Raw genomic sequence first — 15,809 nt, forward strand, 5'->3', positions numbered from 1 at the left:
ACAACAACAACAAAAAACATCGTGCTGGCCTCAAAATTCTCTCCAATAAAAAATGTCAAAAGAGGGCTTCCCTGGTGGCGCAGTGGTTGAGAGTCCGCCTGCCGATGCAGGGGACACGGGTTCGTGCCCCGGTCCGGGAAGATCCCACATGCCGCGGAGCGGCTGGGCCCGTGAGCCATGGCCACTGAGCCTGTGCGTCCAGAGCCTGTGCTCCGCAACGGGAGAGGGCACAACAGTGAGAGGCCCGTGTACCGGAAAAAAAAAAAAAATGTCAAAAGAAAATAGAGAAAAGTCTATAGAATTTTCTGGGGGTAAAGTTGTGGTACAAAAATGCTATTTCCACATGAGTAGTTATTCCTGTGTGAAAGAAAAAACAGGCATTCCGGTCATTAAAAAATCCAGAAAATACAGAATCCAAGTGTCTTTTTTCTTAGAATTTTCCCTTTTTAATTATAAAATGTATAACAAGTTTATTCGTTAAATTTTTTCAAATAAGCAATAGAAAAGGTTAGAATCACTCATAAATCTACTACTCAGAGATGACCTTCCAGTTTCACTTAGCAATATGTCACAAATTGTTGTCCATCTTGTTAAAAATTCTCCTACAGCATCATTTGTAATGTTGAGGTTAGGGGTTAGAGTTTACTCCAATATGGAAAAAAATTTTAAACTATGGATGTGCCACCATTTTTTTTTTACCAATTCCCTGTGACCCAAGTGTCAATTGGGCTCTGGTGAGGTCCAATGCTCTCTTCCAAGATCATGCAAATTTCTAGAGGATTTAAATTCCTATGCTTACCTCTGGCTTTGAGCTCTAGCTCTCCGCAGAGTTCATTTGGACTATGGTTGCCTTAGCATGCTGTATCTGATCTTGTCACTTCTCTGCTTAGAACCTTTTAATAAATAATTTTCCATTGCCCTTGTAATCTAGTATATATTACTCAGCCTCAATTACCTGTCTTGCCTATGCCTCCAGCCTCATTTCCAGACACTGCCCCCTCCCATTACCTTCTCCCCTCCTTCCCCCTATGCCCCAACAATATGAACAATTGATTTCAGTTTCCCAAATGACTCAAATTCCCTCGTACCTCCAAACCTTTAGCAATTTGTTCAAAAAATATTTACTCATTTATATTTTTGACACTTTGCTAGAGACCCAAAGGGTCTGGTCCAGAACAAACAAATAGATCAGTGGAACAGAATGTGAAGTCAGGAGACAGATTTTAGTATGGATAAGAATTTAATATATTATAAAATGCTATCATACACCCATGGGAACATAATAAACTATCTTACAAATATTATTGGGAACATTGGCTTCCACTGGAAAAAAAAGTCAAGAGTAATAAAGTGAAAGCCTCACCTAATACTACGTATAAAACTTAACAAACCAGAGTACAAAGTTAAATGTAGACATGAAATCATTAAAAACCAGAAGTAATTACAGCTGGTTATTTAATTAGTCTTAAGGTGTGAAAGAAATTTCTAAGCATATAAGCAATGGAGAAATCCTTAAAGGAAAAGTGTAACCGGTCTGATAAGATGAAAATTAGAAACTTTGGCAATTAGGGAAAACAGAGCAATAACAAACTGGGCTGTATATTTTCAGCTGTAATGAATGCTTTATATGTCAGGGGGTTCCCAGCTCACTCAGAGAAAAGGTCCGAGTCCATACACCCTCCAGTTATCCGGCCTCATCTCTTTCTACCACTCTTACACCCTCCCCCCAACTCACTTGACTCATGACCACATGGACCCCTTTCAGCTCTTCAACCCATCCTACATGCTGCCACCTCAAGACCTTAGCTCTTGCTATGTTCTCCTCTGGGTTTTCTCTTTCCCTGGTTACATGCAAATCTTGCTTCTGCATTGCTGTATTAGTTTCCGATTGCTGTTGTAACAAATGACCACAAACTTAAAAACAACACAAATTTATTATCTTACAGTTCTGGAGGCCAGAAGTCCTAGAATCAAGGCTCCAGAAGGGCTGTATCCTTTCTGGAGGCTCTAGGGGAGAATCTGTTTCCATGCCTTTTTCAGATCCTACAGGCTGTTTGCATTCTTTGGTTCATGATCCCTTCCTCCAACTTCAAGCCAGCAACATAGCCTCTTCAAATCTCTCTGACTCTGCTTCTGATACACACCTCCTAATGGACTCTCCTGCAACCCTCTTATAAGGATCCTTGTGATTACATTGGACCTACCTGGGTAATCCAGGATAATCTTCCCATTCATAATCATTAACTTAATCATATCTGCAAAGTACATTTTACATGTAAGGTAACTAACACGTGCATGGTTTTAGAGATATGAACATGGAAATCTTTGGAGGGGGGCATTATTCTGCCTACAGAATTTCCTTCAGACTCTTTGCTCAAACATTACTTTATCAAAAAGACTATGACACAACTAAATAAAATAGGAAGAGCTTCTGCTCCATCTCTACACCTACCCTTCTCACTCTACTTTATTCTTCTGCATAATACTTTACACCCACTAATTTATGCAATCTCCATTAGGCCAAGAACTTTGTATTGTTTACTCATGGATTCTCATAGCTAGAACAGTGGGAAGCACATGGTAGGTTCTCAGTAAATGTTCGTTGAACGAATAAATAAGAAAAAATAAAAGTGACTTATTTCTAGGGAAAAAATTTAAAAAGGGAAAAATAAGAAGAAAATACCAGAGGTAATAAGTTGTCTCTTATATCAAAAAAGAAATAGCAAAAATGAAGGAACGAAGGAAAGAAGGAAGGAATGAAGAAAGGAGAGGGAGGGAGGAAGTATTGCTGCCTCTCCTCAAATAGCCAATGAATTGTGAAATTTTCACTAAATCATGCATTAGATTTTCCTTAAATTTTAGTCAGAGCAATGTAAGTCACTGTAATGGAGGCAAGATGGGAAAAGCCTATACATTGGTCAAGAAAAACCTACTTCTTACATGCTCCTGCTGCCTCCATGGAAGGTAACCTAAGGAAGGCAGTCTGAGCAAAATCAAAAAGGAAGAAGGGAAGAGGATTGTTGAGTCCCTGTGGCTGGTTCACAACAAAAGTCTGTTACACCATGATTTGTAGTCCATTATTCAGCAGGAAAGAATCTTGGAAAAACAAGCATCTTGTTCTTGGAACGTCAGAGAGAATCAAAATAATTCAAAATCCAATCAGCAGCTTTGAGCAAAACACATATTCTATTCTCCTGCTAGCTTTGAACAGTAATTCCTCACACGGTAGATTTTTATAGAGCTGGAAACTACTAGAATAATGAAAAGGTCTAGGAAAAACCTGAAAGACCCTGGCTTGTTAAGATTTGGGGCTGATGCAGGGCTGCAGGGTGTGACCAAGGGAGAACGTGGGAGGGAGAGTGATGTGTGAAATGGAAGATTGGGTTCTGGCAAGGGGAGTGCCTGCTCTGGGATTCTCATAGCAAAATAATTACACTTGAAACCTTTGCTTTTACTTTTCCTTAAAATGCATGAGGCCATATGATTGTCCCAGTCATTCTTGCTGTATAAAAATTATTCCACAATTTAGTAGTGTAAACTACAATGGGTTGGTTTTGCTCACAATTTCAAAGGTGGGGAATTTGGGAAACGCTCTCACTTGGAGTCTCTCATGCAGGTGCATTCAGAGGTCCACTGAGGCTGCAGTCATCTGAAGGCTTGCCTGGCTGAACATCCAAACTGGCTCAACCATGTAGCTGGCAAGTGCTGCTAAATTTCTGCTGGGAGCTCACACCCTCTCCAGCGTGGCGCTCTTAGTTAGTTGAATTTCTTACAGAGCTTCTTCTATCCCATGATAGAACATGGTTTCTTTATCCCAAGGGAGAAATATGGAAGGCACATGGCCTTTTCTGACCTTGCCTTGGAAATCACACAATGTCACTTCTGCTGCATTCTCTGAATTACAAGTGAGTCACTAAGGTAAGGTCAGATTTAAGGGGGAGGGGATACTGATCCCACCTCCTAATGAGGTATGCCAAGCAACTGATTCTTTAAATAATTTTTAACCAGTTTGACTAACTGTTCCTTTCTTCCTTGTTATGTCCTACTTTGGATATTGTTCCACTTGTTCTATGTTGGGATGTTTACTTCTTACTTCATGGAATATATTGCTAATTCTTAGTGAGTTATCTCTGCAATTTATTTGGTGTTTATGGAAGACTCCGCTTCCCTCCAAAATTCACCGTACAGTGCAGGTTGAGGCTGTGTGATGCTGTAGCTCCCTGTGTCTCCATCCTGAACTAGTCTGCTACTCCTACTCGTCAGCAGTCCTGGGCAGGAGGAGGAGCAAAATGCAATGAGGCATCCCCATCCCCAAAATGGGTTGTACTATTATGAGAAAGATCAAGAGCCCAGAAGCACCTAGGTGTAACTGCATGTTCATTAACAGCTTTCTCTTATATTTCTATTTCCTAGGATGTGGCATATCAGAAGTCTCTAAAGAGGAAAGAAGAACTTCCCACCATCTTTCAAAGCTAAGAAATAACTGATCACATAATAAGTGGGAAAAAATTGATGAATAAATAGAAAAAACAAAGTTTTTTTAGCTGAGGACATGGATAAGCTATAAATGTTAAAGTGGGTCATCTGCTAATTCCTCGTACTGTTCTGTCTATTCGAAATGAAAAGATTAGTAACACTAGAAACTTTCGTGAAGTTTAGATGCCTGGGTTTGGGTTTTTTTTTACTGTAAATAATTTTAGGAAAAATTCACCTCTAGTATACAATGATCTGGAAATGTTTTCCATGAAAAATAAAATAAAATAAGAGTGACTTTCATTAATATTGGTATCGGTTTTTAAAAATTACAAAAAGCAACATAACACAGTATTCCATTTCATCCTCAAAACAACTCTGTGAAGCAGACAGAAAAGTGATACTGTGATCCCCAATTTTTTAATATTTATTTATTGATTGATTGATTTGGCTGCACCAGGTCTTAGCTGCAGCAGGCGGGCTCCTTTGTTGCGGCTCTCCAGTTCCTTAGTTGTGGTGTGTGAACTCCTAGTTGCAGCATATATGTGGGATCTGGTTCCCTGACCAGGCATCGAACTTGGGGCCCCTGCATTGGGAGAGTGGAGTCCCATCCACTGCACCACCAGGGAAGTCCCTGTGATCCCCATTTTAAAGATGAGGAAACTGAGGCTCAAAAATCATGAAGCCCCTGAGCACGACTTTATATATAGTAAATAGTGATATTTGGTCTTGATCTCAGTTCAGTGTATTTTCCATTACACCATAATGCCTCTTCATCTAACTCTATCTATTTTTTTTTCCTAGAAAAATAAAGGCACTTCGGGTTTTTTTTTTTTTTTTTTTTTTTTTTTGTGGTACGTGGGCCTCTCACTGTTGTGGCCTCTCCCGTTGCGGAGCACAGGCTCCGGATGCACAGGCTCAGCAGCCATGGCTCACGGGCCCAGCCGCTCCGCGGTATATGGGATCCTCCCAGACCGGGGCACGAACCCGTATCCCCTGCATCGGCAGGCGGACTCTCAACCACTGCGCCACCAGGGAGGCCCGGCACTTCGGTTTTAAAACCTTAAAACGTTGTTAGGTTTATAGAAAAAATGTTTTCTCCTTTTTAAAATCACATGGATAATAGATTTTCATTGGAGAAAAACTTGAAAAGGAAAAAAAAGGGGAAAAAATCTCTGGGTTACCACCCAGAGATAATAACACCTAGAATTAATAGCTTGGTGTATTTCCTTCCACACTATTTCCTATGCAAATAACTATATATTTGCTTACAAAAATTGTTTCATTTTTACAGACTGCTTTGTGCCTTGCCTTTTCTTAATATATTTAGAACTTATGTTAAAAAAATGCCATCATTCTGATGACTGCATAATATCTCATAGTATATCTTAATTTATTTAAACAAACCCCTAAAATGCCAGATTTAGAGTGTTTCCAAATGTCCTCTATTATAAATAAGTAATGTGAATATTTCCTTAAGAAACATCAGACAAACCCAAATTAATGAACATTCTGCAAAATAATCACCTTTACTCCTCAAAAAATTTGAGGTCAAGGAATACAAGGAAAAAATGAAAATTTGCTCCCAGATTAAAGGAGACTAAAGGGACTGAGTTTTATAAAAAACATAATTAAAACAACTAACAAAATTTGAATATGGACTATGAATTAGATAACAGTATTGTATTAATGTGAATTTCCTGATTTTGATAATTCTTCTATAAAAGAATGTCCTTATTCTTGGGAAACATATACTAAAATATTTAGAAGAGGCATGATACCTTCAACTTACTCTCAAATGGCTCAAAAAATTTATTCACATACACACACACATAAATACATACTCCACAGAGAGAATGCTAATCAAATAGGGAAATATGTAAAATATTGGTGAATCTCAGAAAAAAGGATACAGGAAGACAAGAAAAATAAACAAAAGGTATCCAAATTGGAAGGGAAGAAGCAAAACTATCAATATTTGCAGATGACATGATACTATATTTAGAAATATAGTAAAGTCTCCACCAAAAAAACTATTAGAACTAATACATGAATTCAGTGAAGTTTCAGGATACAAGATTAACATACAGAAATTTGTTGCTTTTCTATACACTAATAGTGAACTAAGAGAAAGAGAAAGGAAGAAAACAATCTCATTTAAGATCACATTAAAAAGAATAAAATACCTAGGAATAAATTTAATCAAGGAGGTGAAAGACCTATACTCTGAAAAGTATTTTAAAAAATTGATGAAGGAAATTGAAGATGATACAAAGAAATGGAAAGATATTCCATGTTCATGGATTGGAAGAATGATTATTGTTAAAATGTCCATATTACCCAAAGCACTCTACAGGTTTAATGCAATCCCTATCAAAATACCCAGGACATTTTTTCACAGAACTAGAACAACTAATTCTAGAACATTTGGAACCACAAAAGACCCTGAATTGCCAAAGCAATCCTGAGGAAAGAAGAACAGACCTGGAGGTATCACATTCCCTGATTTCAGACTATACTTCCAAGCTACCATAATCAAAACAGTATTGTACTGGCATAAAAACAGACACATAGATCAATAGAAGAGAATAGAGAGCCCAGAAAAAAACACCCACATTTATGGTCAATTAATCTACAATGAAGGAGGCAAGAATATACAATGGAGAAAAGACAGTCTCTTCAATAAGTGGTACTGGGAAAACTGGAGAGCTACATGTAAAAGAATGAAATTAAACATTTTCTCACACCATATGCATAAATAAACTCAAAGTGGATTAAAGACCTAAATGTAAGACTTGAAACCATAAAACTTCTAGAAGAGAACATACGCAGAACACTTTTTAACATAAATCAGAGTAATATTTTATTTTGGATCTGCCTCCTAAGACAAAGGAAACAAAAGCAAAAATAAACAAATGGAAGCTAATTAAACTTAAAAACTTTTGCACAGCCAAGGAAACCACTGATAAAAAGAAAAGACAGCCTACTGAATGGGAGAAAATATTTTCAAATGATATGACCAATAAGGAGTTAATATCCATAATACATAAACAGCTCATATAACTCAATACCAAAAAAACAAACAACCTGATTAAAAAATGAGCAGAAGACCTGAATAGACATTTTCCCAAAGAAGACATACAGATGGCCAACAGAAACATAAAAAGATGCTCAACATTGCCAATCATCGGAGAAATGCAAATCAAAAAACACAATGAGATATCACCTCACACTTGTCAGAATGACTATCATCAAAAAGACAAGAAATTACAAGTGTTGACAAGGATATGCAGAAAAGGGAACCCTTGTACAGTTGGTAGAAATGTAAATTGGTGCAGCCATTGTGAAAAACAGCATAAAGGTTGCTAAAAAACTAAAAATAGAACTAACATATGATCCAGCAATTCCACTCCTGGACATATATCTGAAGAAAATGAAAACCCTAATTCAAAAAGATAAATGCACCCCAGTGTTCCAAGAAGCATTATTTAGAATAGCCAAGATATAGAAGCAACCTAAACATCCAACAACAAATGAGTGAATAAAGATGATGTGGTATATATATACAATGGAATATTACTCAATCATATAAAAGAATGAAATTCTGCAATTTGCAACAATGTGGATGGATCTAGAGGGTATTATGCTTAGTGAAATAAGTCAGACAAAGACAAATACTCTGTTATCACTTATATGTGCAATCTAAAAATTAAAACAAATTAATGACTATTACAAAACAGAAACTGACTCACAGATATAGACAACAAACTAGTGGTTACCAGTGGGGAGAATGAAGAAAGGAAGGGCAAGATAGGGGTATGGAATACAAACTACTAGGTATAAAATAAATAAGCAAAAAGGATATATTGTACAGCAAAGGGAAATATAGCCATTATTTTATAAAAACTTTAAATGGAGTATAACCTGTAAAAATACTGAATCACTAAGTTTTACACCTGACACGAATATAATGTTGTAGATCAACTACACTTCAATTTTTAAAAAAGAAAGAAAAAAGAGGATAAAGGAGTTCTTTATACTACTCTTGCAACTTTTCTTTAACTTTGAAATTATATCAAAATTAAGTTAGTCATGAAAACCACTAGGAAAACTATGTAAGTGATATGCGTAGAAACTTGATAATAAATAAATCAAGATAGAATCCTAAAAAATGTACATGTAACCCACAGGAAGGTGAAAAAAAAGGGAAACAGAGGAATGAGAAATAGAGGAAACAAACAGAAAACAACAAAAATGCAGACTTAAGATCTAACATATCAATAATTACCCTCAAAATAAATATCTAAATACACCAATTAAAAGACCAAAATTAGAACAGTAGGTTAAAAAAAAAGATCCATTAATATGCTATCTACAAAAAACTCACTTCACATATAAGAGCATGGGTATGCTGAAAGTAAACAAATGGAAAAAGATATGTCATGCAAACATTAATCCAAAAGTTATCCCCCTCAAAAATCAACTGATATTTAAAGCAAAAATAATAACAACATATGAACTGAATAATTACATCCTGGGAATTGGGGTTCTTTAGTTAATTCTTTATACAGCAGGATACTGATTGGTACCATATTATAAAATGGTTTCCAAGTAAACCACAGTGTATCAGGAATACAATTCCTGGAAGAAATTTCTGATCATTTGATTTTATTACAATGACTCGATGACTGCCACTCTTAAAAAGGAACATAAAGTGTAATAAGTTGAAATCAGTTTCTTTTGAGTACAAAGAAAGCAGTATGGTTGCAAATATTAACCATCTATAACATTACTATAAAGGCAACAGATTAAAGAACCCACCAAAATATGCTTACTATTACTTTAGTTTCAAATACTACTTTAAATTTGGTTTAATTAAAAACCTCGACTCTTTATTGAATAAAATCTCAAAATAATAATAACAATATTTACAGAAGTAAAATATATGTCAACAATAGCACAAAGAAAGGGAAAGCGTCACTTCTCTCCTGAAGAACCTCCAGTGCCTTCCCATTTCACTAAGAGTAAAAGCCAAAGTTCTTACAAAGTCCTTCAAGTCCCTATATCAACTGTCCCCATTACCTCTGTCACTTCCTCTCCTACTATTCTCACCCCCTGCTCACTGTGCTCCAATCACACTAACCTATTAGGCTGTTCCTAGAGAATCCTGGGCAAACTCCCACCTTAGGGCCTGAGCACTGGTGGCTGCCTCTGGCCAGAAGGCTCTCACACCTAGATGACCAGAGGCTAACCCAGTTCTAAATGAGGCCCGTCCAGACAAATCTATTTACAGCTGTAATTCGTGCAGTCATCTCCAACTCCCTTGCCTTCTATTCTTTTCATAGGACATATCACCTTTAAACATACTATATAATTTCCTTGTTTAAACTGAATTTATTATTTATTTTTGTTTCTCCCTGCTAGAATATAAGCACCAACAGAGTATGGATTTTGTCTGTTTTCTTGATAAATGTATCCCAAGTCCATAGTAGTGGCTAGTATATAGTAGTTGCTTAACAAATGTTTATTTGTTGAACGTATAAATAAATGAAAGAATATTTAGAGGGAAGGGGAGAAAGGGAATGCTGTTTGTGATACAGTACAGTTATTCTAAGAACGAAGAGCACAGAAAAAGAAGACAAGGCTAAAGTAGGCAGTTCAGACTCATTTTAGCCTTTTGTATAGAGGATTATCCTGATGAAAATGGTACTCTAAGACTATTAGTATAGCAGAGGTTAACAAGTTTAACCTCAAACACAAGTCCATTTTTCACAAAGAGGAGACCGAGTAAGTGAGAAGGCACACACAGTTCTGTGTCAGCCACATCCAAACTGCCTGCCCTAAGCTTAGAGTCACCTTTACAGAAGAATAACATGCTGTTTACACAAAGCACCTAGTTGTGTGTGTCCATCATTTTCTCTTCCTTTTATTCACTTTTTAAAAAATTCATTGCACACAAAATGCTAAAGCTAAGGGATTTGCAGATCATCCATTAGAGATAAGAAATACCTAGCTGCTGTTTGTTCATTTTCAACTAGCAGACATCTCTAGGCATAGGTGTCACCCAGAGTAGTAATGTAAATAGGTCATTTAAACAAGGAATTCAGGTAGAAAATGGAAACCATTGAAGTACCATTAATGACCACACCAGCTTGTTTCATCTGGAAATAAGGAGGTAATGTGCACCCACCATCTGAGCTGATGGTAACAGAACACATCAAGTTGTTCTGTCCTTCTATAAACCTGCTGGCACCTCCCCAAATGAAAATGTAGTCAGTCTTCAAGAACCAACTCAGATGTGATTTCCTTCATGAAGACTCAATGATCGCTACAAACGAATGAGATATTAGCTTCTATTAGCCCCCTAGCACTACACTGATATCAGCTTATGGCGCTTACCTTACCTCTGATACATAGTCATGAGCATTCAACATTGTTGCTACCATGAGGGCAGGAATCCTGTGTTTTTAATCTTTTGTATCTCCTTTGGTGCCTCACATATATATTTAACACATCCTTATTAAGTTGAATCAAATCAAATGCTTCCAAAATAGGCTCCCATTCCAGTAGGCCAGCAAAGATCTTTGTACGTAGTAGGTATTTGCTGAATGCATTTGAATGGAATCTCAAGAAGATTTTTATTTCTGGCAACTATTTTTTCCTATTAGTTCTATCTGATCAAAAGTGAACCACTGGGCTTCCCTGGTGGCGCAGTGGTTGAGAGTCTGCCTGCCGATGCAGGGGACACGGGTTCGTGCCCCAGTCCGGGAGGATCCCACATGCCATGGAGTGGCTGGGCCCGTGAGCCACGGCCGCTGAGCCTGCTCGTCCGGAGACTGTGCTCCGCAACGGGAGAGGCCACAACAGTGAGAGGCCCACGTACCGCAAAAAAAAAAAAGTGAACCACTGAGTAAGGTCAGCAACTATCACTTGTGCTTACTCTTTCATTTAAATTAACCAAACTTTCTCTCTTTAGCCAAATTTTCTTCCTTTCTGGTATAAAATGGCATATGGCTGGAATGATTTCCTAAATAATTTAAATCTAGACTCGGTTCACTGTTCTTATGGTGGTTAAAACAGTTCCTGGTACTTAGTAGATATTCAATAATTGTTGAATGAAGTTGTTCAAAGAACCATGCAAAACCAGCTTTCTGCCAATAGACTACGAAAAGTAACATATAGACTGCAATCACAGTGGTATATCATTTCCTAAGAGCCTCCAAAGATTCCTCCCTCCCTGTAGGCATGTCTCTCTGCACATTAAGAGGTAGACTCTGTTTCCTTTCCCCTTGAGTCTGAGCTGGACTTGTGACTTGCTTTGACCAAAAGAATTCACAGAAGTGATGTTCGGGGACTTAGGCACCCAGATCTTAAAAGACTTGTAGCCTCTGCTTTTTCCATGCTTTTTCCAGTGAGCCCTAGGCCATCCCAGCCGTCCCAGCAGAGATTCCTAACATGGAAGTGATCTTAGATGATTCAACCCCACCTAAGTTGCCAGCTGAACACAACTACATGAGTAACTCTAGCCAACATATGAAGTAAAGATAGCCACCCACCAAGCTCTGCTCAGCTGCAGAATCATGAGTAAATAATTGGTTTTTGCTGTATAAGCCACTAAGTGTGGGGGTGGTTTCTTATACCCACTAGATAACTGAAGCAATCCTAATTTTTTTTCTATGTATCTAGTCTTTCTGTATATACACATAAAGAATACTATGGAATGATGATCACAATGTGTGTAGGTGGTGACATCTTTGGTGGGGAGTTTGGGGTTTTGTTTTAATTTTTTGCACAGTACTTTATATTGCTAGAATTGCATTAATAAAAACATATTTTATAAAAAAAAAAGTTATTTAAGAAACAGAACATATTACATTTGAAGCTTTCTGTATGTTCCTCCCGTGACTCAATTCCTTACCTAAATTTTTGCTTTATCCTCCCCTTGCTTTTCTTTGAAAATGTCCACAAATATGATTATATACCCAAATATCAAATTATATGGTTTTATGGTTGTGAATAAATGGAATCATAATTCTATTGCTGTATTGTATTCCATTTTATTAACACATTGATTGTCCTAGTCCATTCAGCTTGCTTTAACAGAGTACCATAGACTGGGTAGCTTATAAACAATAGAAATTTATTTTTCAAAGTTTTGGAGGTTGGGAATTCCAAGACCAAGGTGCCAGCAGATTTGGCGTCTGGTGAGGGTGTCCTCACATGGCAGAAGGGGTGAGGGAGCTCTCTTGAGCCTCTTTTATAAGAGTGCTAATCCTATTCATGAGAGTTCCACCCTCATGAGTTAATCACCTCCCAAAGGCCCCACCTCCTAATAACTTCACATTGGGGGTTAGGATTTCAACATATGAATTTGCTAAGGGACACAAACATTCAGTCTACAGCACACACTGAAATTTATTTGTCCATTCTACTGTTGCTAAATATTTCTGTTTGTTTCTAGATCCTTCCCATAACAAAAAGGGCTGCTATGAATATTCTTATACATGTAACCCAATGCAAGAATATAAGGCATATACCCAGAAGTGTATGGATATATTCAATTTGACTCGATAATGCCAAATTATTTCCTAATATTGTGGTATAAATTCATATTGCCACCAGCAGTGTATAACAGCACCCATTGATCTATATCCTCAACACGCTTGATATTTTCATATATTTAATTTGATTTTCATATATTTAATTTGTCTTTCATTGTGTAAAAGGATATCTCATAGTGTTTTACTTTTCACTTACCTAATTACTAAAAAAGTGAAGATCTTTTCATATGTTTATTGGTCATTCAGTATGCTCTTCTATGTGGTGCCATTCAAGACTTCTGCCTACTTTTTTATTGGATTGTTTTTTCGTATTTATATGTAGAATTTTTTTCTGTGCTCCGAATACTGTTCTCTTAATGGTTGTATGTGTTGCAAATTTCTTCTTCTTGGCTTGTCTTTTTACTTTCTTTATGATGCCATTTGCTAAACAGAATTCTTAATTGTAGAATAGTCAAATTTATCAATCATTTATCTTATGGTTTGTGTCTGTGTGTGTCTTCCCTAAGAAACCAATTTTTTAAAAATAAATTTAATTATTTATTTATTTTTATTTTTGGCTGCATTGCGGCGAGTGGGGGCTACTCTTCGTTGCGGTGTGCGGGCTTCTCGTTGCTGTGGCTTCTCTTGTTGTGGAGCACAGGCTCTAGGTGTGCGGGCTTCAGTAGCTGTGGCACACAGGCTCAGTAGCTGTGGTACGCAGGCTCAGCACTTGTGGCACGTGGGCTCAGTAGTTGTGGCACACAGGCTTATTAGTTGCTCCGCAGCATGTGGGATCTTCCCGGACCAGGACTTGAACCCATGTCCCCTACATTGGCAGGCGGATTCTTAACCACTTTGCCACAGGGAAAGTCCCAGAAGCCTATTCTTGTTCCAAGTTTTTATAGATAACTTCCTATATAGACTGTGTAGTTCTATCTTTCATATTTATCTTTTTCACACAGGTGGATTTACTGGAAAGGAGAATATGGTGTGAACAGGAACCCAATTTCATTTTTTGACATATGAATAACCAGTTTTCATAGCTCCTTTTATTGTAAAATACATTTTCAATGAAAGTGCTGTCATAAACCGAGTTTATATATATTAGTTTTGGTTTTGAGTTTTCTGCTCTGTTGCATTTGTCTTTGTTTCTGCATTTGCAGATATCAACTTACTATACTATAGATTTATAATAATTCTTTATATCTTGTCAGGCATTCCACTTCCATTGTTCTTCAGGAATGAGTTTTGCTTTTAGTTCGGCTAAAACTAAAGCTATTAAGTTTTGCTTTTCCACACAAATTTTAGACTCAGATTGGCAAGTTCACCAAAAACAAGTTGGTATTCTGACTTAAATTACATCAAATCTACAGATCAATTGATGGGATTTGCCACTTTTATGATTTTGAAACTTCCAACCCATGAACATGGTATGGATTTTAATGTTAATTTAATAAAATATGCCAATTTTGTCCTTAATTTAATAAAATATGCCAATTTTGTCCAAATATTTGGTACATTTAATTCCAGGTAATGTATATTTTTTCACTATTTAAAATAGTATGTGTTTCTACAATTACATTAACTTTTGGTTGCTGGTATAAGGCAATACAATTGATTTGTGTACACTGATTTTTGTACCAAGCAAACTTACTAAATTCTGTTATTAATTCTAATTTACCTATAAATTTTTTTGAATTCTCAATGAAGGTAATATCATTTGTTAATAGTGACAGTTTTGTTTCTTCTCTTCAAATCATTATGCCTTTCTTTCTTTTTCTTACCAAATTGATCTGGCAAGGATTTCCATTTTAATATTAAACATAAGTCATCCTTGGAATCTTCTTAATCTAAAAAGAGATGTTTTCTATGTTTAGCCATTAAAAATAATGTTTGCCCTACGGTTTTCGAAGCTAACATTTTTTAGACTAAGGTAGTCTTCTATTATTAGTTTGCAAATCATGAATGAATGTTTAATTTTATTTAAAAAATCTACACTATCAAAATAATCATATTTTACCTCCTTTTATTTGTAAGTATGTGAGTTATAGTAAATGAAGTTTCTAATATTAGACTAACCTGGCATTCCTGGAATTAATGCAACTTGGTGATGATAAATTAGTTGTTTTATACAGTGTTGAATTTGATTAGCTAAATTTTTTTAGGATTTTTGCATCACGGTCATGAGTAAGATGGTCTGTAATTTTTCAGTTTTTTAGTATCCCTGTCAGGTGGTGGTATTATGACTATGTTAGCCTCATATCAATCATACATCATTAAAAATTAAATTTATTCTTAAATTTATACAGTTAACACTTTAAACAGACAATATTTCATGTACATGAAGGACACAGGATTAACTTAAATGAAAGACATACAAAAATGTGTAAAGAAAAATTACACAACTTTTTTTCTGTTTTTTTTTTTTTTTTGGCCGTGTAGCACGGCTTGCAGGCTCTTAGTTCCGCAACCAGGGATCCAACCCTCAGCCGCGGCAGTGAAAGTGTGGAGTCCCAACCACTGGACTGCCAAGGAATTCCTGACAACTTTTCTAAGAGCTATTAATGAAAATCTGTTTTTAAATGGAGGGATATACCATGTTATGGATTTGAAAACTCAAAATTGTAAAGATACAAATTCCCCCAAGTAGATTGATAGACTTATTGCAAACTCAATCGAAATCCAGCAGAGGGGCTTCCCTGGTGGCGCAGTGGTTGGGAGTCCGCCTGCCGATGCGGGGAACACGGGGTCGTGCCCCGGTCCGGGAAGATCCCACATGCCGCGGAGTGGCTGGGC

The sequence above is a fragment of the Hyperoodon ampullatus genome (genome assembly GCF_949752795.1).
Source record: "Hyperoodon ampullatus genome assembly, chromosome: 6".
Classification (NCBI taxonomy): Eukaryota; Metazoa; Chordata; class Mammalia; order Artiodactyla; family Ziphiidae; genus Hyperoodon; species Hyperoodon ampullatus.